We start from the raw sequence: 25,541 nt of genomic DNA, 5'->3' as shown, positions 1-25,541 counted from the left end.
TAACCTTTCCCCAGATACCTTACAAGGCATGCTTTATATGTAAGATCACGATTATATGAAATGAGGTATATGGGGGTTACAGTATGCTCCCCCAGGGAATAGAATGTCACAGTATAGTAGGAACAAAAAGAATCCTAACAATGGTATTGATCCATTAGTAGATGGAAATGGTAGAATTATCAATAATAATGCAGAACAGGCATAAGTGTTTAGTAAATATTTCTCTTCTGTGTTGGGGAAAAATAGATGATGTAGTCATATCATATGATAACACTCTTACCATTCCACTAGTATCTCAGGAGGTATCTCAGGAGGATGTTAAACAGAAGCTACTAAACTTAGACCTTGTAAATCAGCAGGTCCAGATAACTTGCATCCAAGATAACTCGTTGGAAATAATGTTGATTTTCAATAATAAGTCCTGGAACACTAGGGAAGTTTCAGAAGACTGGAAGAAAGCTCATGTTGTGACAATATTTTAAAAAGGCAAACAGAATGACTCAGGAAATTATAGGCACATCAGTCTGACTTTGATACTGGTGAAGATAATGGAGTGTCTGATACGGGACTTGATCAATAAAGAATTAAAGGAGAGTAACACAATTAATGCAAATCAACCTGGGTTTATGGAAAATAGATCCTGTCAAACTAACTTGATACATTTTTTGATGAGATTACAAGTTTGGTTGATAAAGGCAATAGTGTTGATGTAATATACTTAGACTTCTCTAAGCATTGTGACTTGGTACCACATAAAATTTTGACTAAAAAACTGGAACATAAAATTAACCAGGCACACATTAAATGGATTAAAACTTGGCTAATGTATAGGTCTCAACATGTAATTGTAAACAGAGAATCATCGAATGGGTGTATTTTGACTGGGATCTCACAGAGATTTGTTCTTGACCCTATGCTATTTAATACGTTTATCAATGACTTGGAAGAAAACATAAAATTGGGGGATTGGTAAATAATGAAGAAGACAAATCACTGACACTTAGCAATCTGGATTCCTTGGTAAGATGGGGGAAAGCAAACAATGTGTGTTTTAATATGGTAACATATAAATACATACATCTAGGAACAAAGAATGCAGGCCACACTTACAGGTCGGGGGACTCTATCCTGGAAAGCAGTGACTCTGAAAAAGATTTGGGAGTCCTAGTGCATAATCAGCTGAACATGAGCTCCCAGAGTGACACAGTAGCCAAAAGAGTAACACCATTCTTGGATTCATAATGAGAGGGATCTCAAGAAGGAGCAGAGGTTATTTTACCTCTGTATTTGGCACTGGAACAACCTCTAATGGAATACTGTGTCCATTTCTGGAGTCCACAATTCAAGAAGGATGTTGATAAATTTGAGAGGGTTCAGAGATGAGTCACGATGAAAGGATTAGAAAACAAGCTTTAGAATAATAGACTCCAGGAGCTCAATCTATTTACCTTAACAAAGAGAAGTCTAAGGGGCGATCTGACTACAGTCTAAAAATAGCTACGTGGGGAATAAATATTTGATAATGCGCTCTCCATTCTAGCAAAGAAAGGCATAACATGATCCAGTGGCTGGAAGATGAAACTAAACAAATTTAAACTGGAAAGAAGGTGTACACTTTTAACATTGAGGGCAATTAATCATTGGAACAATTTACCAACGTTCACGGTAGATTCTCTATCACCAGCAATTTTAAAATCAAGATTGGATGTTTTTGTAAAAGATCTGCTCTAGGAATTATTTGGGGAAAGGTCTGTGACCTGTGTTATACAGGCGGTGAGACTAGATGATCAGAGTGGTCCCTTCTGGCCTTGGATTCCATGAATTTAATTTAATTTCTGCTGTGGCAGTGTAAGAGAGAATTCCTATTAGTTTTTAAAGGTGATATGCAGAGGAATCACGATGTATGTGCCCTTTTTTATCTTCATGATGTTTAAAGAAGTCATGGAAGCCTAAATTAAAGAAAGGAAGAAAAGAGGATTGAGCAGAAAGTTTCTGCTTCTGTTCACTTTAAAAATTCAGGTTTTGACTACTCTGGCTTTCCTGGCAGGCTTTGCAGATGACTGAAAAATTGGTAAGATTATGACATCAGAGATACCATACAAGTTAAACCTGACTAATAGAGACAGGAACTGGTTTTTATTCACTGTGTCTAAAATTCTGTTTTTATTTGTATCTATTAATCTCATATGCCCAAGAAACTCTTTGGAGAAAAACTCTCTAGAATTTCACCACCTCATCTGAAAACAAGGGCTGAGAAAGCTCTGTTGCTGAAACTTACTACAGAGACAAGGGGGGTGAGGTATTGGGCCAGCTTCTGTGGGAGACGGAGACAAGCTTTCAAGCTAAATAGGGCTATGGAAAGCTTGAGAAAAAGCTTGAAAGCTCAAAAGCTTGCCTTTGTCACCAACAGAACTGAATTTGGCAAAAATTTGAGGAAAAAAATGTTGAAATTTTAACAAAGAACATTGTTTTAGTTGGGTATCTACCAGGGTTAACACAAAGTTCCCTAACTGATCTATTAAATGTTTTTCAATGTCCAGATGGGAAAGAAAGCAAAGGATGTTATAAGCATCACATGGTTTGGTGACAATTACCACAACTATGTTTAAATATTGTTAATGTTTGTAGTGTGGACAGGGCATTCAGACAAGGCGTTAAGAACTTAAGGAAAAAAGAAAAAAAGAATTTGTTTGATTAGACAGATGGGAGAATAGCAAGTTTTCAGTTAAAGTTGGTGTTTGGTTTCACAGTTATTTAATTTAAAGTGCACAGAGACAACAAGAAACACACAAGAAGCAGTCTGTGGTACCTGAGTCAGTTCCCACTAAAAGATGACTAAGGCCTTGTCAATATTTTAAGTTACAGCATTTTACCTTTAAATTGGTTTGAAAACAGACTTAATTAAACTAGTGCAAAATCCTTCAGGGACACAAAATTTATATTGATTTAGCTTAATTTGATAAGGAATAAGAAATTATGTTGAGCTAATTTGATATAAACCGAGTTTAAAATGAATTAACAATGTATACAAGAATGTAAAAGTAGGATTTTTAACTGATTTAACTCAATCAGTTAAAAAATTTTAAAAATCACACTTTTAGTTAAATGGAGGTGACTTTATAATATAGACAAGGCTTAAGCCCCAATTCTGCAAAGACTGATCTCTGGCTCCAGTGGAGCTCTGTGCAGGTGCAGGGCTCATTGCAGGATTGTGGTCAAATACTGAAATGGTTTGCATAAGCAACAAAGGTTATTATATCTTAATGGACAGATGCAGCGCTGGGGTAAGAGTTCAAGGACAATGACCATATATATCACTACAGGTTGGTGAAAGTAACAGGCAAAACTATCTTTCTCATATCACCACACATACATGACCCAGAAATTGCAACATGAACTGTGAGAAAAAACAAACATATTGCTTTTTTTGTTGAGACATTTTGGCAGGTGACAGGTTTCAGAGTAACAGCCGTGTTAGTCTGTATTCGCAAAAAGAAAAGGAGTACTTGTGGCACCTTAGAGACTAACCAATTTATTTGAGCATGAGCTTTCGTAAATTGGTTAGTCTCTAAGGTGCCACACGTACTCCTTTTCCTTTTGGCAGGTGAGATTTTTATGTTCTTCCTGGTGATAAGAATGTGTTTGTTATCATGTAATCATACTGCGATCTCAGGATGCTGAGGGCGGACTGTGCGATGATTCAGACAGTGTTTCTTACTGGAAATGCAGAAGTTGACACAAAACAGGAAGAACTCACCGCTCTTCACAGCAAAACTTTCCAAGACAGCTGCAAAGTTTGTTTCTCGGTCAAAAGGAGTTTGTATTTTATTGCTGTCTCTATAATGTAGAAAGCAGGTCTGGATATTTGTTAAATGATTTTTTCTTTCCAGCTTTGTTTTTACCTTAGAAATATCAGGAACGACAAGTCTGGTTTTGCTGGAAGATTTTAAAACATATTAAAAACAAAAGAACCTACACACCAACCTCGGGCTCTGATAGGTGTCAGTTCGTCCAACCCTTCCCCTTGGAAAGAATGTCCTGTCCATTAGCTGGATCAGAAACAAGGTCCTGAGACAGTTTAAACTCAGGCTATTTATCCAAAAGCTCTTTCTTTGTCTGTTGGTCTCTAGAGAATCTAGTCAGAACTGAAAAATGTGAACTTCTCCAGGAGGTTGTTACAACCTGAGTGAATTTACATAATCACTTTACACTGTTTTTAGTTCCTAGAGGAGCTGCAGTTTTCCTCTCTCATGGAATTACATACAATTTGTTTTTAATATATTTCCTCTGTAATTTTTTCACTGTAAGAATAAATGTGCTTGCTAGGAAAAGCTGTGTGGTAACTTATAACTGCTGGCAATTACAGCTGTTCATTGCCCTCAGAGAGAAAGCAAAGTGTAGATCACAGCATGTTTAGGCAGTCTAGCTTGTTGGGGGTATGACAGTGTCAGCAAAGAACTGTGCAGCCTGGAAAAACCCCAGTCAGAAGGGAGAGAGACGCACATCTCCACCCAGGAGAGGTCACAGTTGAGGAGCTGGCTGCTCAGAGCGGGAGCCCTTAAGAGCCCACAGAGAGGGATACAGGTGCAAGTGCCCTGAACCGTGACAGCCCACTCCTCAGATTAATTCTGTTTGCTGCATGAGTAGTCTGCAGCAGAGTGTGGGGTGTGTGTGAAATATTGCCAGGAAAGAGCTCATATGAGCATACGCTTGCAGACAAGACCCTTTCTCCAATGATCCATTCTGCATGAGAAAGGGGAGATTTTTTTTGAGGGGGGGGACACAAATTCCATTTCATGTTCCTAGGGTTGGTGCAAATTTTCTAATGAATTCCTAATTCAAATACACTGCCAAAATATGATCTAGTGCCCATAGGAGCAACTGCACTGCAGTCAATGGAGTTGCACCTTCTTTCAACAGCTGGAATTTGACCCCATCTGTGTAAATTTAGGCTCTGCCCTGTTCAGCTGCAAAAGAAAAATGAAGGAGGGAGTCAGAAGGGAAATTACAGGAGAAAACTTGGGTCCTGATGCCAGATTGGGAGTCATAATGACAATCAAATACAATTGTTATTTTATTTTAACAACTAAGAAAAACAGGAATAAGGGGGAACATAAGAACAGCCATATGGGTCAGACCAAAGGTCCATCTAGCCCAGTATCCTGTCCTCCAGCAGTGGCCAGTGCCAGGTGCCCCAGAGGGAATGAACAGAACAGGTAATCATCACGTGATCCATCCCCCGTCGTTCATTCCCAGCTTCTGGCAAACAGCTGGCACTCACCATCCCTGTTCATCCTGGCTAATAGCCATTGATAGACCTATTCATCAATGGGGTGTCATTAGGTGCTATATATGTTCTCCCCTCCCTGCCCCTGCCCCAAACTTCAGTTTTAGTCTGTCTGTCCACCTAGGGCCTGATTGTAGAACCCTTACACTTTGTCATGCTGAATAGCACATACTCAAACAAGCAGCCCAACGGACTTCAATGGGAGCACTCATGTGAGTTAATGTGCAGAACTGGGTCCTGTGGGATAAGTATGAAATTAAAGAATTAAACGTCATCTTATCATTTCAAATATTATTAATAATTCCAACAGGTCCCTAAACAGCAAGTTCTCTGGTGCAGAGATCACAAGCCAGATTTGGGCTACAACTTTGGCTGCTTTGCACAACTGTAGAGGAACAGTTTAACTGCCTAGCTGGGAATTCCACCTGAGTAGGAGGAGGTGGGGTAGTGGGAATTGGTGGAAGAAATGGGCCATGGCTGGAGCCTCTCTGCATTCTGGATGTTTCTTGCTCCCAGAAGGGTCCGTTGGAGCCAGGAAGAGTCAGACATAGATTACAATAACCTGCAGAATCCATAAATTGCAACGGTTGCTCACAGACACCTTTGCCTCATCTCTCCTTGAGCCACATCATCTTTTTCACATGTATTTAAAGTGCCCAGCACATTTTAAGGTGCCATAAAAATAATAATATTACAGAATGCTTTTACATTGCTTTGTCCATGGAACATGCTATTGGGTGTTGGAAAGCTTTTGTGTTGGGCATGTTCCAGAGGCAGGGCCGGATTAACTCTCCCGTGGGCCCAAGGCTTTTAGATTTTGTGGGGCCCCTGAGGGTTTGGAGTGGGGGAGTAGGCTCAGGGCTGGGGCAGGGGATTGGGGTGAGGGAGGGGGTGCAGCTCCATCTGGGGGGGTGGGCTGTGGGGTGGGGCCAGGGATGGGACAGGAGGTTGGGGTGCAGCAGGAGGTTTGGGGTGTGGGCTCTGGCTGGGAATTTGGGTGCAGGAGGGTGCTCAAGGCTGCAACAGGGGGTTGGGGTGCAGGTGGGGGTGAGGGGTCTGTGAGGGAGTTTGGGTGCAGGAGGGCGATCAAGGCTGCAACAGGGGGTTGGGGTACAGGTGGGGGTGCGGGGACTATGAGGGAATTTGGGTGCAGGAGGGGGCTCCAGGCTGGGGTAGGGAGTTGGGATGCGGGAGGGGGTGTGGGGTGCAGGCTCTGGCCAGGAGGCGCTTACCTCAGGTGGCTCCTGGTTGGCGGCACAGCAGGGCTAAGGCATGATCCCTGCCTGCCCTGGCTCTGCGCAGCTCTGCTCCCCGAGGTGGCCGACATGTCCCACCCCTAGGCACAGGGACCAGGCTGCTCTGTGCGGTGCACACTGCCCGTGCCCACAGGCACCACCCCAGCAGCTCCCATTGGCTGTGGTACCTGAGGCCCTGGGCTGCAGCCCCGAAGCCCCTGCATTAATCCGGCCCTGTCCGGAGGAATTCATTCCTTTTTTGCACAGATGCAGAGTGGACGTTCCAGTGCCTCAGAGAAGGAGCCTGTGAGGACTAGCAATCCAGCAGTGGTGAAGCTAGAAGGCAGACACCCATGGGGAGAGCATGAAGTGCTAACTGAAGCCATCAGCACACCTGTTATGACAAAAGCAGACACCCAGTCATGTCTTATTCAAATAGAACTGCCTGCTGCTCTTGGATCAAATTTTACTGTTACACCATGTAAATATGGAGGTAACTCCATTAGCTTCAAGGAAGTTACTCTACATTCACACTGGTGTGACTAAGGTCAGAATTGCGTCCCGCAGGTACCAGTCAGATCAATGCAGCAAACCAAGTGGCTGAATTGTGGTGAGCTGCACATGCCAAACAAAGGGTGAGCATCAGAGACTCCTTGGCCATTCTCATTCAGTTTACTGACACTGCTCTCTGGTTCTCTCTCAACTTTCCCTAGCCATTGCCATGGTCTCATAGCTTTCGTTGCCTAATCCTGTTTTTCCCAAAACTGTTACTGTTGCTTTTTTCCCCCCCATTCAGTTCCTCTCCCTGCAACTTCCTCTCTAAGATCTTTGAATGTCTCAGCTCCTAGCACATGTTCAGCTGACTTTACATAACTGATGCCAGCGTGTGGCTTTGCTTGCTTTGTTTATTTTAGAGATGTAATTGCTCCCCAAACTTCAGATCCAAACACCCCAACCTTGGGGAAAGTTCAAGTCACGTTCCAAACTTTTAGGCTTCAAAGGTCCACGTTTTTGAACATTAAGATCACCCACTTGAGTCTGAAAGGATGTCAAATTTAGCAGGATACTGTCACACAATAGGAAAACTTGAATCTAAATTTGGAATTGAGAAAAAATATAACTACTGTATTTTCTTTCTGTAGTCATTTTAAATTTTTTCCCCCAACATCCCTGGTTGCTATAAAAACTTCTCATTGGGCTTGCTATTTTCCAGAACAGATTCAAGCTCATCTCTAATTTAAATCACACTTTCCATGCCTTTTTCAGAGCCCTCACAATGGAGAGGAGAGTGCTAAGGACTGAAGAATAACCAGTCCCTTTCACAGAGTTTATCTGGGTAATGTCCATCACTGTACTAGTGTGGAAGTGAATGTGTAGAGCTGACATGGCTATGTCTACACAACAGCTGGGTGCTGGGTGCTGGGGCAAGGCAAGCTGTGCCACAGCCTACACTGAAGAAACCTTCACAGTCCTAGCACCCTGCATCTCCACAGGAAGGAAGGCTGGAGGATCTGCATCATAGTGGACCCCCTCACCTCATCCCACCCAGTATCCCTGTCTGACAACATTCCTGGGACTCCCACAGAGCTGGGAGCCAGACTATAGAGAGGAAGCACGTCCCCTTGCACAGCCCCTCCAAATCCTGCCCCTGAGGTAAGATTTGCTCTTACATGCATATTTTTGTCTTTTTCCCTCCATGCTCTGCTTGTTGTAGGCCTAGACTCGGCTTCTGACTTCCTGTGTCACCTAGAGCAAGTCACGTCACCTCTCTGTGACTGAGTTTCCCCTCTGTAAAATGTGGATAATTCTCTCTTGCACGGGGATATTGGGAGGCTAGATGCATCAACTGTAAAATACTTGGACAGCCTTGGATGATAGCAGTTGGGGGGTGTCATATTTAATTACTGGTCTTGGAATATTTTCTCTCTTTAAAGAAACATTGACAAAATCAAATATAATGTTCAATCTAGGGTGCCCACTGTCTGAGCCAGAAACAAAACTGTGGTCTGCCCAGAGAGCCCTCTTGCCCAAGACTGTTACTGTGGAAATCTACAGATGAAGCCATGGGGACTGATCAATTCATCAAAGGAAATATCAAGATCTGGATATGTAAAACCATTATTTGAACTAGAGAAAGGCTGGTCTTTGTGGTTAAAGTACTGGCCTGTGCCTCAGCAGAGCGGGATTCAATTCCCGGCTCTGCCACACACTGTGTATATAACCTAGGGCAAGCTGCTTGGAGATGATTGTCAAAGATGACCAGGGAGCTTAGCAGCACACCGACCTTTAAATCAATGAAATTATGCCTTAGACATCATCCTTAATCTCTCTTGGCCTCAGTTTGTCATGTGAAATGGGGATGATACGACTCCTTTCCCCCAGTATTTGTCTGCCTTCTCTATCTAGGCTGTAAACTCTTTGGGGCTTGTGTATGCACAGCCCCTAGCTCAATGGAGCCCAATCTTGGTTGGAATAAAAATACCAAATACCTTTACGTGAGCCAGGTACACATTTAAAATCACCACCTTTCTTCTAAGTATAAGAAGGCACTTATATTGATGTGGAATCTCTAAACAGGAAGTTGCAGGATAGTTGTGCTCATTTTGCAGTTTTTATGGGGTTTTTTTTAAGCTATTCTTTTTCACTTACTACATTTTCAGGAAACACATTTTCTACCACCTTTTTCAGGAAATGTGCAAGATAGAAAAAGTGTTGAAAAACTTCACAGCAAACTCAGTCTGGGTGCCCAATGGTGAGTCACGGCAGAAGTGTGGCGATCGCACAAGTACATGTCAGACAGGAAACTGTCACGCTACCAATTGTGAAATCAGGTTTGAAAGTATTTGACTGTTCAGAAAACAGCAAAAAACCTCCATAAGGCTTTTCAGCTGAGGATCTCTGAGCACTTTACTAACCTTCAGGGCCAACATTTTCAGAAGCCTTCAGTAATTTTGCAAGCCTTCATTTTTGGAGAGTGCAGCTTGAGACTCCTAGGGCCTTATTTTCAGAGCTGTCGAAGACTCAGAGCTACCAGTGGCAATCCAAATAGAAATCAGCATTAGGTGTGTCAAGGTTTCTTCCCCACTCTGAACTCTACGGTACAGATGTGGGGACCTGCATGAAAACCTCCTAAGCTTACTTTTACCAGCTTAGGTTAAAACTTCCCCAAGGTACAAACTATTTTACCTTTTGCCCTTGTACTTTATCGCCTCCACTACCAAACATCTAACAGATATATAACTGGGAAAGATCCCGTTTGGAAATGTCTTTCACCCCAAAATCCTCCCATACCCTACACCCCCTTTCCTGGGGAAGGTTTGATAAAAATCCTCACCAATTTGCATAGGTGAACACAGACCCAAATCCTTGGATCTTAAGAACAATGAAAAAACAATCAGATTCTTAAAAGAAGAATTTTAATTGAAGAAAAAGTAAAAGAATCACCTCTGTAAAATCAGGATGGTAAATACCTTAGAGGGTAATTAGATTCAAAACATAGAGAATCCCTCTAGGCAAAACCTTAAATTACAAAAAGACACAAAAACAGGAATATCCATTCCATTCAGCAGAGCTTATTTTCTCAGCCATTTAAAGAAAACAGAATCTAACTCATATCTAGCTAGATTACTTACTAAGTTCTAAGACTCCATTCCTGTTCTGTTCCCGGCAAAAGCATCACACAGACCGAGAGAGAGAGGCTTTGTTTCTCCCTCCCCCCAGCTTTTGAAAGTATCTTGTCTCCTCATTGGTCATTTTGGTCAGGTGCCAGTGAGGTTATCCTAGCTTCTTAACCCTTTACAGATGAACGGGTTTTTCCTCTGGCCAGGAGGGATTTTAAAGGTGTTTACCCTTCCCTTTATATTTATGACAAGGTGTCACAAGCTGGGCACAAAAACATGGTGACACAGAATGACTGATTGCATCTGAAAACTTGACTGCAGTGTTATTAGTGGCCTGATGTGGTAAGGTGTTGAGCGCTCTCCACTCTTGTTGACTGCAGTAGAAGTTGAGGGCCCTCTGGACCTGGCCTGAAGCCCTACATGTCATGACGTACCTGAGATACTGTAGGACTACAGATCTCCATTTTACAGTCTGGGAAACTGAGCCTCAAAAAGGCTTTGATCCTGTAAGGTGCTAAGCATCTTTAAGGTACAGCCTTGTGTTGGCAGAGTGCAGAGCCACATCGCCCAAGTGTGAGCCTAGGGAGGAATTATCCTGGGTTTCTAGAGTGTAGCTCAAAGACAGCACACTTGAAAGGTTGGAATCTGATAAGGAAACATTGAGACCTTTCATGGAAAGATGAAGGTTCAAATGTTTGGGTTTTTTTCTGTACTCACTGGTCCATAATGACTCCATACAGAGCCTCTTCAGAAGTGTAGCTTAGATTCGTATGACAGCATTTTGTATGACTGCTTATAGAATCATAGACATGTAGGAGTGAAAGGGACCTCAAGAACTCTTTTAGTTCAGCCCCCGGCATTGAGGCAGGACCAAGTATACGTAGACCATCCCTGACAGGTGTTTGTCTAATCCATTCTTAAAAACCTCTGATGATGGGAATTCCACAACCTCCCTTGGAAGTCTGCTCCAGTGGTTAAGTTGGAAAGTTTTTCCTAATGTCTAATCTAAACATCCTTTGCTGCAGATTAAGTTGGTTGCTTCTTGTCCTACTTTCAGTGAACATGGAGAACAATTGATCACTATCCTCTTTGTAACACACATTAATATATTTGAAAACTGTTGTCAGATCCCCCTCAATCTTCTTTTCTCAACACTAAACATGCCCAGGTTTTTTTTAATCTTTCCTTTTAAGTCAGATTTTCTAAACTTTTCATTATTTTTGCTGCTCTCCACTGGACTCTTTCCCATTTATTCACATGTTTCCTAAAGTATGTCACATGAAACGGGACACAGTACTGCAGCAGAGAACTCAACAGTGCCAAGCAGAGTGGAACAATTACCTCCTGTGTCTGAGGCTATGTCTACACTGGCAGAGTTTTTTCACCGAGAGTTTCACGCTTTTGAGAAAGCGCTGAAATAAAAACCACTGTTGTGTGTTCACACTGTCTTCCACTGGTGCAATAGCGTATTCACACTTGCGGCACTTGCATTGACATCCAGAGCAGTGCACTGTGACATCCTACAGTGCAGCTCTCCCCCTTCTTCCACTAAGTCTTGTGGAAAGGTGGAGGGGGTTGTGGCACATCATGGGTCTGGGCTCAATGCCCCAAGATGCACCGCTTTCCATCCCAGCATTCCTTGTGCTTCCACCTGCAGTTCACACCATTTTAAGTGTCCCTTGTTTTCTGCTCGCTCCACCAAATCTATCTGCAGGAATGGATCCCATACTGCTCTCCACTGCTCTGCTGGCTCTCACTAACACTTTACAAGTGGCAATAGAGTTATACCTGAAATTACAAAGGCTATGGCGGGCACAGTTGCCTGTCTTTGGGTCTGCCATGGCAAGCAGCTACAACACGAGATTGTTTGTGGCATTCACGGAGCTGCTGACCACAGTCGCTTTTGGGCTGAGGAAACAGGCACTGAGTGGTGGGATAGCATTGTTATGCAGGTCTGGGATGATGAGAAGTGGCTGTGGAACTTTCAGGTGTGGATAGCCACTTCCCTGGAACCGTGTGCTGAGCTCACCCCAGCCCTGAGGCACAAGGACACCCGAATGAGAGCTGCCCTCTCAGTGGAGAAGTGCATGGAGATTGCAGTGTGGAAGCTGGTGACTCCAGACTGCTACAGTCTGTCACGAACCAGTTTGGAGTGGGAAAGTCAACCATTGGGGCTGCATTAATGCAAGTGTGCAGGGCCATTAATCACATCCTGCTGCGAAAGACCATGACTCTTGGCAATGTGCATGAGATTGTGAATGGCTTTGCAGAAATGGGTTTCTCTAACTGCGGAGGGGTGATAGATGGCACGCATATTTCAATTCTGGCACCGGACCATCTTGCGACTGAGTACATTAATCGGAAGGGGTATTTCTCTATGGTTCTGCAGGTGCTCGTGAATCACTGTGGGCGTTTCACGGCCATTAACGCAGGCTGGTCCAGAAAGGTGCATGATGCACGCATCTTTAGGAACACCGGCCTGTACAGGAAGCTGCAAGTAGGGTGTAGTGGAGTGGCTGCCCCACTCCTATCCTAGGGGGGGCTTCAGCAGGCCGGGGAGGCGGTGCAGGTGGGCGGCCAATCAGAGAAGGCCTGCTAGGGAGCCAATCAGAGGCTGAGTTAGAGACAGCCAATCAGAGCCAGACTCAGCCATATATAAAGGCTGCCCAGGAAGGGAGTGGGCAGTCTCTCCCTGGTGGTTAAGGGAGGAGGACTGGCTCCTCAGCTGGAAGGTAGCACCTTGGACAGAGCACTGCTAGGGAAGGCCAGAAGGAGCTGGGGAGCTCCGGCCAAGGAAAACCCCAGGCTGCTGGCCTAGGCCAGACAGGTGCATAGGGCCAAAGGGGAAGTGGCCCAGGGACAATAACAGGGCAAAGGGAGAGAAGGAGGGCAGAGAGGCTGCTGCTAGAGGGTCCCTGGGTCAGGACCCAGAGTAGCGGGTGGGCCTGGGTCCCCCCCTCCCTTGTGCTACACCAGGCTGAACAGGAGTGTGGCCTGATCCAGGCTGTGGCTGGGCCCTGCGATAAGGGGCTAGACTTAGAGGCTGCAGCTGGCCACTACAACAGGTGCAGATTGTGGACTGCTGATAACAGCAAACCCCCGGAAGGGGGTGAGACCGGAGCAGTGGGCACTGCCAGAGGGCAGTGTCCTGAAGAGGATGCTGCTGAGTGGGGAGCAATGAGGGTCCCCAAGCAGCAGAGCAGATGAGGGGCAAGGCACCATGTGAAAAAGGTGCTCCATGACTGGACAGAGTTAATTCCTGGAGCAACCAGTGGGAGGCACCAGCGGTGGTGAGTCCTAACCCTGTCACACAGGGACTTTCTTTCTAGACAGGAAGATCACTGTAGGGGAGGTCGAAATGCCCATACTGATCCTGGGAGACCCTGTGTACCCCTGAATGCCATGGCTCATGAGGTCGTATACAGGGAACCTGGACAGTAGTAAGAAGCGGTTCAACAACAGGCTGAGTAAGTGCAGAATGACTGTTGAATGTGCCTTTGGCCAGTTGAAGGCATGTGACAATGCCTTTATGGCAGGCTAGACCTGAATGATGAAAATATTCCCATGGTTATAGCTGCGTGCTGTACGCTACATAATATTTGTGAAGGGAAGGGTGAAAGATTCACTCAAGGTTGGACCACTGAGGCAGAACGTCTGTCGGCTGAATTTGAGCATCCAGACACCAGGGCTATTAGAGGGGTGCAGCATGGTGCCATAAGAATCAGTGATGCCTTGAGGCAACACTTTGAAGCTGAAAACCAGTAATGTTTGTTGCTATGCTTGGTACTGCAACATTTAATAGTGTCTGCCATGCTAGGAAGCAGTTGTAATTGTTAAGGTCTGTGATTCAATGTAATGATGTAATAAAATTGCCTGTTGACTTGTTGAAGCCATAAGGTATCATTGCTTTCAAAGAAACAAATAAAGATTGCTTACAAATTGTAAAAAATGCTTTTATTTAATGACAGCAACACAGAGACACACACACAGAGATGGTGAGGTACAAGGGAGGGGCTGGGTAATGGTCATAGGTTTGTACAAGTCCAGCTTTCATTTGAAAAACTGTCATTGGGAGTGTAATGTAGAGGATAGTGAGACATTCCAGCAAGCTGATAGGAATATGTAGGGGGAGTTTGGGGAGGGCATGGGAATGAGTTGTGAATCTACTGAAGGGGAGGGCGGGCATGCATAGGCTCAGTTTAGAGCATGATGAGGGACTGCAGCATGTCCATTTGGCATTCCAGGATGGCTATCAGCTGCTCCGTCGCTTCCTTATGGAAAGCCTCGTTCTCTTTTCTGTCACACTTCTCACTGTCGCTTCAGGTCCATCTTTTCTTCTGCCAAGTGCAGCATCACATCCTGGAGCAGATCCTCCCTCCTCCACCTTGACCGCTTTCTAATCCTACGGAGATGCTCTGCCAGGGTGGGAGGCTGGCTTCCCAAGGTCATTTTTGTGAAGCCCAAAAGTAACAATTAACAGAAGCATTATTGTTAGCTAAACATAAGCAGTGATACACTGCATTAAAAAACACCACAGGTAACACACCTATCGCTTTCTTGGTGACTCTAGGCAAACACACATGAGACAGAAGACCCCAAGAATGGTGAGTGAATGCAGAGGCACTGTTTATTACAGAAAAGCAATGTGAACAGGCCACACAGCTCTTAGGGGGGACCAACACTCAATAACTTTCCCAGCATTTTCCACAGGTGGTGGTCACTTTGGAAGATATGTTGCTGCCAAGGGTGAGCAGGGAAGCAAGAGTGCATCTGCTACACGCTTGCAGCTTCCATCCTGGTCCCTATGCTGCTCGCCTGTGTGCAGCGATGGTCCCGGCCCAAGTGATTGTAGAGTGGCACAGGAAAGTGTCTCTTAATGGGGCAAGAGACAAAGCAACTCTGCCCAGGAACCTGCAGCAGAGGATTGCCGAGTACCTCCAGAAAAGTTTCCTAGAGATCTCTGTGGAGGATTCCCTTGAAATGATGGAGTCCATCAACTTGCTGTTCTGCCGTACTGCTTAGCTGTGTGGGGAATTGCACAGCACACGGAAACAAGTCAGGCTACTACAGTTCTCTACCCCAACCTGCTTCAGGGCTTCACAAAAGCAAAGCCACTTACCAGTGGTCTCCTCTCCTGCTTCTGGCTCGCCAGACAGTGACTGCTGTTACTGGCTAGACACCTCTGGAGTGGAGAAGAACTCCTGGTTGGATGCATCATGGGGCTCTGAATCTTCAGCCTCCACCTCTTCATCAATGACTTCCTCCTCGTGGCTAGGTCCACTTTCCACTGGCTCCAGACCCACCAAAGTATCACAGTGGTCTTAGCGCTGGATGTGGTGTTGCCACCGAGGACAGTGTCCAACTCCTTGTAAAAATGGCAGATCTGGGGCGCAGCACCAGAGCTATGGTTTGCCTCCCTCACCTTGTGGTAGGAGTTCCTCAACTCCTTCACTTTGGCCCTGCACTGCAGCATGTCCTGATCATATCCCTTTTGGCACAAGCTGCGCGCAGTCTGGCCAAAGGTATCACAATTCCTATGGCTGGAGCACAGCTGGGACTGAACAGCCTCCTCCCCAAACACCGATGAGATCCAGCAGCTCAGCATTGCTCCAAGCAGGAGATTATTTGGTACGTGGAGCTGCTATGATCACCTGGAAAGATATGATGAGACCTCTCCATGTTTTGCTGAGCAAACAGGAAGGGGAATTTCAAAATTCCCGGGCTTCAAAGGGATAGGGCAGACAGCAGGGGTTCTGGAACAATGTGTATAATGGGGGTGCTGAGAGCCATTGAACTGAAGTATAAACCCTGCATATAATCACTTCAAGCCAGGGGTGCAGCAGCACCCCTAGTTCCAGCACCTATGCTGACCAGAGTAGTCAGGACGGGCACTGTGGGACACCTCCCGGTGGCCAATAACAGCGTGAAATCAACCAGGGTGTCTAAACTGGCACTGCGGATCTAAAGCCTCGGCGCAAAAAATCTTACACCTCTCATCAGGGTGTGGGTTTTTTTGTTTTTTGTTTTTTTTTTTGCAGCACTGCAACTGAGGACTTTCGGAGCAAAAAGTAGCTTTGCAGTGTGTACACCCCTGTGGCTTCAGTGCAAAAAGCTGCTCTTCGGTGCAAAAACTTGCCAGTGTAGACAAGGCCTTACACATGACACTTCTGTTAATACACCCCGGAATGATTTCAACTTTTTTCACAAATGCATCACACTGCTGAATCATTCAATTTGTGAGCCACTATAACCACCAGATCCTTTTTCTACAGTACTGCTGCCTACCCAATTATTCCCCATTTTGTAGTTGTGCATTCAATTTTGCCTTCCTAAGTGTAGTATTTTGCAGGTGTCTTTTTTTAAATATCATTTTGTTGATTTCAGACCAATTCTCATTTTTCAAGGTCGTTTTGTATTCTAATCCTGTCCTCCAAAGTGCTTGCAACTAGGGCTGCCAAGTGATTAAAAAAACATTAATTGCGATTAATCATGCAATTAATCACACTGTTAATAACAGAATACCACTTATTTAAATATTTGTGGATGTTTTCTACATTTTTAAATATATCTATTTCAATTACAACACAGAATACAAAGTGTACAGTGCTCACTATATTTCTATTACAAATAGTTTTTCAATTCACCTAGTACAAGTATTTTAGTGCAATCTCTTTATCATGAAAGTTGAACTTACAAAAGTAGAATTATGTACAAAAACCCTGCATTCAAAAATAAAAGAATGTAAAAATTTAGAGCCTACAAATCCAATCAGTTCTACTTTTTGTTCAGCGAATCGCTCAGACAAGTAAGTTAATGCTGCCTGCTTCTTGTTTACAATGTCACCTGAAAGTGAGAATAGGCATTTGCATGGCACTGTTGTAGCTGGTGTTGCAAAATATTTACATGCCAGATGCACTAAAGATTCATTTGTCCCTTGATGCTTCAATCACCAATCCAGAGGACATGCATCCATGCTGATGATGGTTTCTGCTCAATAACGATCCAAAGCAGTGTGGACCAACATATGTTCATTTAATCACCTGAGTCAGATGCTACCAGCAGAAGGTTGATTTTCTTTTTTGGCAGTTTGTGTTCTGTAGTTTCCACTTCAGAGTGTTGCTCTTTTAAGACTTCTGAAAGCATGTTGTACATCCCGTCCTGATCAGATTTGGAAGGCACATCCAAGTCTTAAATCTTGGGTCGAGTGCTGTAGCTATATTTTAGAAATCTTACATCGGTACCTTCTTTGCATTTTGTCAAATCAGCAGTGAAAGTGTTCTCAAAATGAACATGTGCTGGGTCATCATCCAAGACTACTGTAACATGAAATATATGGCAGAATGCAGGTAAAACAGAACAGGAGACACAATTCTCCCCCAAGGAGTTCAGTCACTAATTTAATAAACGCATTATTTTTAATGAGCGTTATCAGCATGGAAGTATGTCCTCTGGAACAATGGCCGAAGCATGAAGAGGCATAGGAATCTTTAACGCATCTGGAACATAAATATCTTGAGACGCCAGCTACAACAGTGCCATGCAAACACCTGTTTTCACTTTCAGGTGACATTGTAAATAAGCAGGTAGCGGTATCTCCCATCAATGTAAACAAACTTCTTTCTCTTAGCAATTGGCTGAACAAGAAGTAGGACTGAGTGAACTTGTAAACTCTAAAGTTTTACATTGTTTTGTTTTTTGAGTGCAATTATGTAACAAAAATCTAAATTTGTAAGCTGCACTCATGATAAAGAGATTGCACTATAGTACTTGTATGAGGTGAATTGAAAAATACTATTTAGGTTATGATTTTTACAGTGCAAATATTTGTAATAAAAATAACGAAGTGAGCACTGTATACTTTGAAAATGTAGAAAAAAATCCAAAAATATTAAATTTCAGTTGGTATTCTATTGCTTAATAGTGCAATTAATCACAACTGATTTTTTTTAAATTGCAATTTTTTTTTGAGTTAATCGCATGTGTTAACTGCAATTAATCGACAACCCTACTTGCAGCCTCTCCCAGCTTGATGTCATAAGCATGCTCTCCACTCTGTTATCCAAGTCATTAATGAAAATATTGAGTAGTATCGGCTCTCTGTGGGACCCCACTAGTTATGTTGTGCAGTATGAAGAAAGAATTTCAGATGTTAGCCCAGTTATTCCTAGAAGTTTTGCAATGTATTAGTTTCTGGTAAAATTTGCATGAGGTTCTGTGACACTAAGACAATGGGTAAAACCGCTGATGTCCACACATGTAGGGTCCCTGTGTTTGTTTGTCTGCAGTAAATAGCTATATGTGAAGCAACATTAGGGGATCCAAACATTAAGAGCCCTACCAGCTGCTTGTTTGGAATGTTCTCCACAATGCGCATTTGAGGAATACCTGGGGCACAACCATTTTTGGTGCAGTGAGCTGCTGCTGCTGCACAGGGGTAGTAGCAGGAGTGCTTAAGGGCTTGTCTAACTACACCAGAATAATTAAAGCAATACAACTTGTGTTTAAAGTGATACAACCCCCTTGGGATGGATGCAGTTATAGAGAGAACTTATTCTGGTAAAAGAAGGGGAATAAAGCATCTTTATATTGATAGATAAATCAGTGCAACTCCAGTGTGGATGATATTTCTGAAGAAAAATCACAGCCCTAATTGAAATAGCTAAATCGGTACAAACACTGTCTAGACCTTGGCAGCTGAGAAAGCTCATCCATTGCCCTGTTTGCCATAGATAGGCAATGGCTCAGTGTAGGGTTCATGCACTTGGCAACATTCAGGGCACACCCGGAGTGTTGTGTAGGAGCAGTGCACACACGGCTCCTCTCAAGGGCATGAACCTTGGAAACTCGCCCAGATGACATGAACCGTGGGAAGCCTCCCAGGACTGGGCTCAAGGCCCGAGAGCAAGGAATGCGGTAGATAGAAATTGGTAAATAAGAATATTAAACAAAGCCAGTGTATTCCTTTTATCTGTTGGAGTATGTAATGCGCAGGAGGAGGGACAGAAATAAAAGAGGGTGGAAAGCTGACAGGCAGACCAGCCTGCTTGCTTGCTTAAAGCCTTTTTCTGTCTTGTATTTGGACCGCAACAGCTCAGCAAAATGCAGCTCCTAAATTGGTCTTCCTCGCCCAGAAATCTACAGACCACATCACCTCCCTCTTCACCACATCTAGCTTAAACTTCTTGTCTTCACTTTCCACACCGTCCATAGCCAAACTCGTCTTTTATCATGGCACCCCGGCTCCTCCGTTCCAGCCTCAATCCCTGTTTGTCCATCTCTCACATGCATCTGCCTATCTTCTTTCACACTGCTGCCCACGCCTGGAATGTCCTCCCATTTCTGATCCACCAAACCACTCCCCTCTTCTCACACAGATCAGCATCTCAGACCCATTTTTTGGCAATGCTCACAAGAAGTGAGTCAATAATAATGGCTATTATTCTTTTAATTTACGTATTAACTGAACTATCAAGATGAGCACATCACTGCATGGCAGAAACACATGTTCTTACTACTGTAACTCTAGTCTTTCCTCACCTCATTCCCACATTATGATTTCTCACCTCAACTTCTAAAACCTCTAAGATTAGAGTGTAAACTCTCGGGGACCATTTGAACTGTAAAGCACCCAGAACAGCTCTGGGTACTGTAGGAGTGAAAGTGCCATACTTTGAGTAACCAACTGTCATCAGTGCAATGTCTAGTAACGACAGAGGGTGATTTTGTTCTTGGGTGAGACTGGCATGACTCAGTTGGAAATGCAGTCTTTGGAAACCTATGGAAGCCAGGCAACAGATCAAAGCAAACATTTCTGTTTTCTAGTTGATTGCTGCAGTGGCAAACTGATTTGGGGTATATTTAGCCACTTACTGGTAAACCTCATGTAAAGAAAGTGGTCTAATTTTTATTTTTATTTTAATCTCTCCCCAGTTGCTGCCAAGAAACAGCCTGGGGATGCTCTATGGTATCCAAGTGAGAGGTGCCTTAGAAATACCATTGCTAGACAGCGTAGCTAAGAGTTTATGAAGTAATTGTCCTTGAGGTCAGAGACATACTTGAAAATATCTGCTGTCACAACCACAATTTCCTTTTTGTGACAAAACAAATCTTCTCTAGATCACTGTGTAGGAAGGAGAGGTTTAAGAGTCTTTCTACAAAGATGACACCTTTTTGCAGCAACTGTTCTCATTTTGTGGTCAGCACTGGAGTTCAGTTAATCTAGGTGGGTGCCATTACAATTCTAGGGCCAGAATCCCAGCACACGGCTAGGCCCTCAACTTGTGTAAATTACAATGAGCTAAACTGACTTACAGCAGCTGAGGATCTGACCTCTAATGTTTACCTCCCTGAAAAATTTACTTTGAAATACTTTAGCATTTGCAGTATTCCTTATAATTAAAGTGGGAGTATGCCAAATACCATGATATTCTCAGCTACTGCTTGTTCTTCCCACCACTACTTACTGGCTTGTGGATTAACACATTTTTGTCCACTCTTGGCTTCATTAGAAACAGCATGATCAATAGGCAGCAGCATCCCTTTCTCCTGTTCTCTCATGATATTCTCTCCCTGGTGAGGAGAGATTAGGCATTTACATGCCATCTGCTCTCACGTTTTTAATTACCACCTTTATGCCAACAATTCCCAGATCTACCTCTCTACTAGAGTGGAATAACTGAATGTTTTGATTCACTGGCAATTTTGTAAAAGAAAATAATTTTGGGTCAAATGAAATGTTTCATCCAATCTGAAATGAAGTGTTTCATGCATTGAAGGTGCTGGGGTTTGGGGTTTTTTTAAAGAAAATTGTAGGAAATTTCAAAACAAAGTTGTTTCAGATCAGAAAAATCAATGTTGTTTTTCAAAAGCATCAATGAAAAGTTTTGTTTTTAACCACGAACTATTTGGTGAAACCAAGACAAAATCACAAAACTTTTTGATGTCACCAAGCCTGCATTTTTTGCCTAAAATTGTTTCAGCCAAAAAATGTCACCCTGCTCTAGTCTCTACCCTAACCTCTAGCTCTGTCCGGTGTCAGAGACTGACTCTCTGCTATCATAAACTCTACCTTTCCAAAGCTGAATTGCTTGTCTTTCTTCCTAATCCTTCTCCTCTCCTTTTGATAACTTCACTCTCCTCCCTAGCTCCCAATGTCACATACTCTGTCACTTTTAATTCCCCTCTCCTATACATAGGTGTTTTTAAAAACTAACCCTCTAAGTTCCATTTTCAAAAGGGACTTAAGACTTAGACTCCTAAGTCTTACTGAAAGCCAGTGGGATTTAGGCATTTAAATGCCAAAGCCACTTTTGAAAAGGGAACTAGGATCCCAAGTCCCCAAGGCATTTTAGAAAATTGTACCTCAGACTCTTTACATCCTCTTACTTCCTGTGCTCTGTAACAAAACCCTATCTCTTCCTCTTCTTCCATATAACTAAAATTCTTATCCATGTGTGATGGGGTGTTAACCCCACACTGGAAAGGAAGGAGTTAAAAGCAGCCTAGGGAGGCTGTTCAGGGAGCAGCCAGTCAGAGAGGCTGCATGGAGCAGCCTATCAGGGCCCAGTGGGCTTACATAAAAGGAGTTGTAGGGCCAGAGACAGTCAGTGGCTGCAGGGAGCCCAAGGAGAAGGCATTGTGTTCCCAGCAAGCTGCAAAAAGGAAGCACCTTGGATGGAGCAGTTGCTGGCAGGGACTGGGGGAGCAAGAGGGAGCTCCTAGGTGGGAGTTGGGACTTGCAGACTGGAGGACCTGAGAAGAGGGTGAAGAAGGTGCTAAGGCCACAGGGATATGGTTCAGGGAATTGAAGCAGCAGTATTGGTGGAGAAGTTACAATGAGGCTGCTATCTATGGGGTCCCTGGGCCAGGATCCAGAGTAGTGGGCAGGCCTGGGTCCCCCCACTTGCTACTGGGGAAGTGACTGGACTTTAGAACTGGGAGATACTTCCCCTCCCCAACCTGGAAGGGGGTAAACATGGAAGGTGCCATGGCCGGAGGATGCTGTGGTTCCTGGGCTTAGATGGGTCTGCTGGCAGAGAAGGCAGCAGAAGAAGCACCGTAGGAGAGGGCATGAAGGCTGAGAGCTAATCCCTGAGACAGCCAGCAGGAGGTGCTGGTCTGAGTGAACTCCATCACACCATGCCTTAAACATTTTTTGGATTTCTTTCTGTAACTTTCTCCTCCCTGATCTCTTCACATCTCACCGTTCTCCAACCCCAGTATATCCAAAATGCAACTGCTAGTCATCTTCCTCCTCTGGCACTCTGCAACTATTTGAGTAGCATCCTCTCTTTTAACACAGCAGGTTCATGCTTTTTGTCCTGACCTTCCAGTGCTGCATAATTTCATCCCCACCTTACACCTCTGCCCTCATTTGTTCCCACTCTCCCTTGTATTTCCTCTGCTTACTCCTATCACCTCTTCCCACTAGTCCTGTATCATCTTCTTTGCCCACCTTCAGCTTTATGCCTTATTTCACATTGCCACCTAGAAACAATTAACCTCCTATGTCTTATTTCAAATGCCCTTTCTCTCTTCCTTCAGACCCAGTTCTTCCATTAATTCTTTCTACTCTTATCTCCTACCAGCCTACCTTTTCTGTACCCTGTGGGTTCTGGTTTTTAGTTTAGTTTTGGTGGTGGTGGTTGTTGTCTGTGTTAGATTATAAGATCTTGGGAAGGGGAGCCTACTGAAACCAAATGGCCCAGTGGATAGCACCATGCACTGTGAAATAGGCAACTGGGTTTCTGCTGCTGGCTCTGCCATTGACCTATGGTGTGACCTTTAGCAAATCACTTCACTTCTGTGCCTGTTTCTACTTTGTCCGTCTTATCTGTTTAGATTGTAGGCTCTTTAGGACAGTTTTTCTGTATGTGTGTGTTCAGCGCATACCAGCGATCTCCACTGGGGCCTCTGGATGTTACCATTATACAAATTAATACTACTTCTTCTGGCTCAACCACTCACTTGCCCACTTAAGCTAGACATTTCACCTCTCTGCTCACAGTAAAATACAGAGAATGATACTTACCCATCGTTATGATCTGTAGATGAACAGAGTGTTTATTTCCTTTGTAAAGTCCCATATATCTTTACAGCACTATATAAAAGAATCATAATTTGAAGCCAATCCTAATTCCAGCTGGGCCAGTATTTTGTCCCAAACCACATGTACTGAATATATTTTGGTGCATGCAACCAAATAAGCAAATCTCTCAACTTTAAATAAAACTGAGTTTTCAAAAATGGTTCAAGGGATGTGTAGGTGTGTGTGATCTCATTGAAACAAGTTTGTACATCACTAATAGACAGGTGTGTAAAAACAGTACTTGGCTAGATCTAGCATGTTGGTTGAAATCAGTTACAAGATAGAAACCAAATATATTTTTTGGAAATTACATGCCAGGTCTTCAGCTGCTTTAAATTGGTGTAATTCCATTGACTTCAACAGAGCTACACCAATTTACACCTGCAGTTCATTGGCACTGCTTGTCCCTGGCATAGGTTTTAAGGGGTCTTAGTTTCTATTATGGAGATAGCCATAGTGGGTGTTTTTGCGCTAAAGGCAAGAGTCAACTGTGCAACCCTTGCGCACACTGGAGAGCACCTGCTCACATGCATAGACCTATTCACTTCAGAGTGTGAGGTTGATAGTTTCTGTGAGAAAGTATTTATAAACCCTTTAATGTTCACCTTTTCCTGTTTACTCATTTTATCTTAATCTAGCTCTTGAACTAGCTGTCCATACTTGTTCAATATCGTCATTAATGATCTGGAGGATGGTGTGGATTGCACCCTCAGCAAGTTTGCAGACGACACTAAACTGGGAGGAGTGGTAGATACGCTGGAGGGTAGGGATAGGATACAGAGAGACCTAGACAAATTGGAGGATAGGGCCAAAAGAAATCTGAGGTTCAACAAGGACAAGTGCAGAGTCCTGCACTTAGGATGGAAGAATCCAATGCACTGCTACAGACTAGGGACAGAATGGCTAGGCAGCAGTTCTGCAGAAAAGGACCTAGAGGTTATAGTGGACGAGAAGCTGGATATGAGTCAACAGTGTGCCCTTGTAGCCAAGAAGGCCAATGGCATTTTGGGATGTATAAGTAGGGGCATTGCCAGGAGATCAAGGGACGTGATCGTTCCCCTCTATTCGACATTGGTGAGGCCTCATCTGGAGTACTGTGTCCAGTTTTGGGCCCCAAACTACAAGAAGGATGTGGAGAAATTGGATAGAGCCCAGCGGAGGGCAACAAAAATGATTAGGGGACTGGAACACATGACTTATGAGGAGAGGCTGAGGGAACTGGAATTGTTTAGTCTACAGAAGAGAAGAATGCGGGGAGATTTGATAGCTGCTTTCAACTACCTGAAAGGTGGTTCCAAAGAGGATGGATCTAGACTATTCTCAGTGGTAGTGGATGACAGGACAAGGAGTAATGGTGTCAAGTTGCAGTGGGGGAGATTTAGGTTGGATATTAGGAAAAACGTTTTCACTAGGAGGGTGGTGAAACACTGGAATGTGTTACCTAGGGAGGTGGTGGAATCTCCTTCCTTAGAAGTTTTTAAGGTCAGGCTTGACAAAGCCCTGGCTGGGATGATTTAATTGGGGATCGGTCCTGCTTTGAGCAGGGGGTTGGACTGGATGGCCTCCTCAGGTCTCTTACAACCCTGATATTCTATGATTCATACTTATTCTGCAGTTGTTGGGAGTCTATACATCACAAACGTTCATCAGTCTCCACCACCAAGGGAAAAGACCATTTGGACACATCTGTGACCAAGGGAGGAAGACGATACGGTAGAACAGATACCAAACCAAGCCCTGCCTCCATAGTCAAAGGTAAAATCCATCTATATTAAATATATTGTCATCTTAACTGTAGTTAACTAACTATAGTTGACAAGGGGAAGACACACCTTAAGAGATACTTATCGCTAGATAATCTAGAAAACGATGCTTTTTCAACTTGTTAGGCCAACTGAGGTGGAGAAGAGATCCTCCATGGAAAACAGTGAATTTTGGAAGTCATAAACATGAGAAGAGGGTATCAGCAGCATAACAATAGCCTAATCTTCAGAGATGCTGAGCACCTGCATCTCCTATTCATTTTAGTAAACTTGTTGTTCGATTATATGGGTGTAAATGAGATCAGAATCAGATGAATTCTATTTATAATTTCACATGGCATACATTTATTCTACATAAATCTGTTGCTTTATAAATACTGAACATAATTATAGAATTATGTTGGAATTAATTATAGCAGAGATTTAGGTTAGATGACATAAATGCATTGGTCTTCTCATTCCTTATTTCTAACTAAATAGAGAGACAAACACCTACAAGATCTCTATCAAGCGTTCTTACAACTACAATACCCACCTGCTGAAGTGAAG

General features: G+C 43.7%; 1 long non-coding RNA gene across 1 annotated transcript; it reads right to left on the bottom strand.

The window, feature by feature from the left end:
• Positions 1 to 6,518: 6,518 nt before the first annotated feature.
• LOC119565517 lies at positions 6,519 to 10,197 on the bottom strand. The gene is made up of 3 exons (XR_005224187.1): positions 10,155 to 10,197; positions 9,438 to 9,549; positions 6,519 to 6,916 (listed from the first exon to the last, which is right to left on the bottom strand). It is a non-coding gene; the product is annotated as an uncharacterized LOC119565517 (long non-coding RNA).
• Between the last annotated feature and the right edge of the window lie 15,344 nt (positions 10,198 to 25,541).

The sequence above is a fragment of the Chelonia mydas genome, chromosome 2 (assembly GCF_015237465.2).
Source record: "Chelonia mydas isolate rCheMyd1 chromosome 2, rCheMyd1.pri.v2, whole genome shotgun sequence".
Taxonomy (NCBI): Eukaryota; Metazoa; Chordata; order Testudines; family Cheloniidae; genus Chelonia; species Chelonia mydas.
The sequence above is the reverse complement of the archived record's forward strand: the minus strand, read 5'-3'. Positions and strand labels throughout refer to the sequence as shown.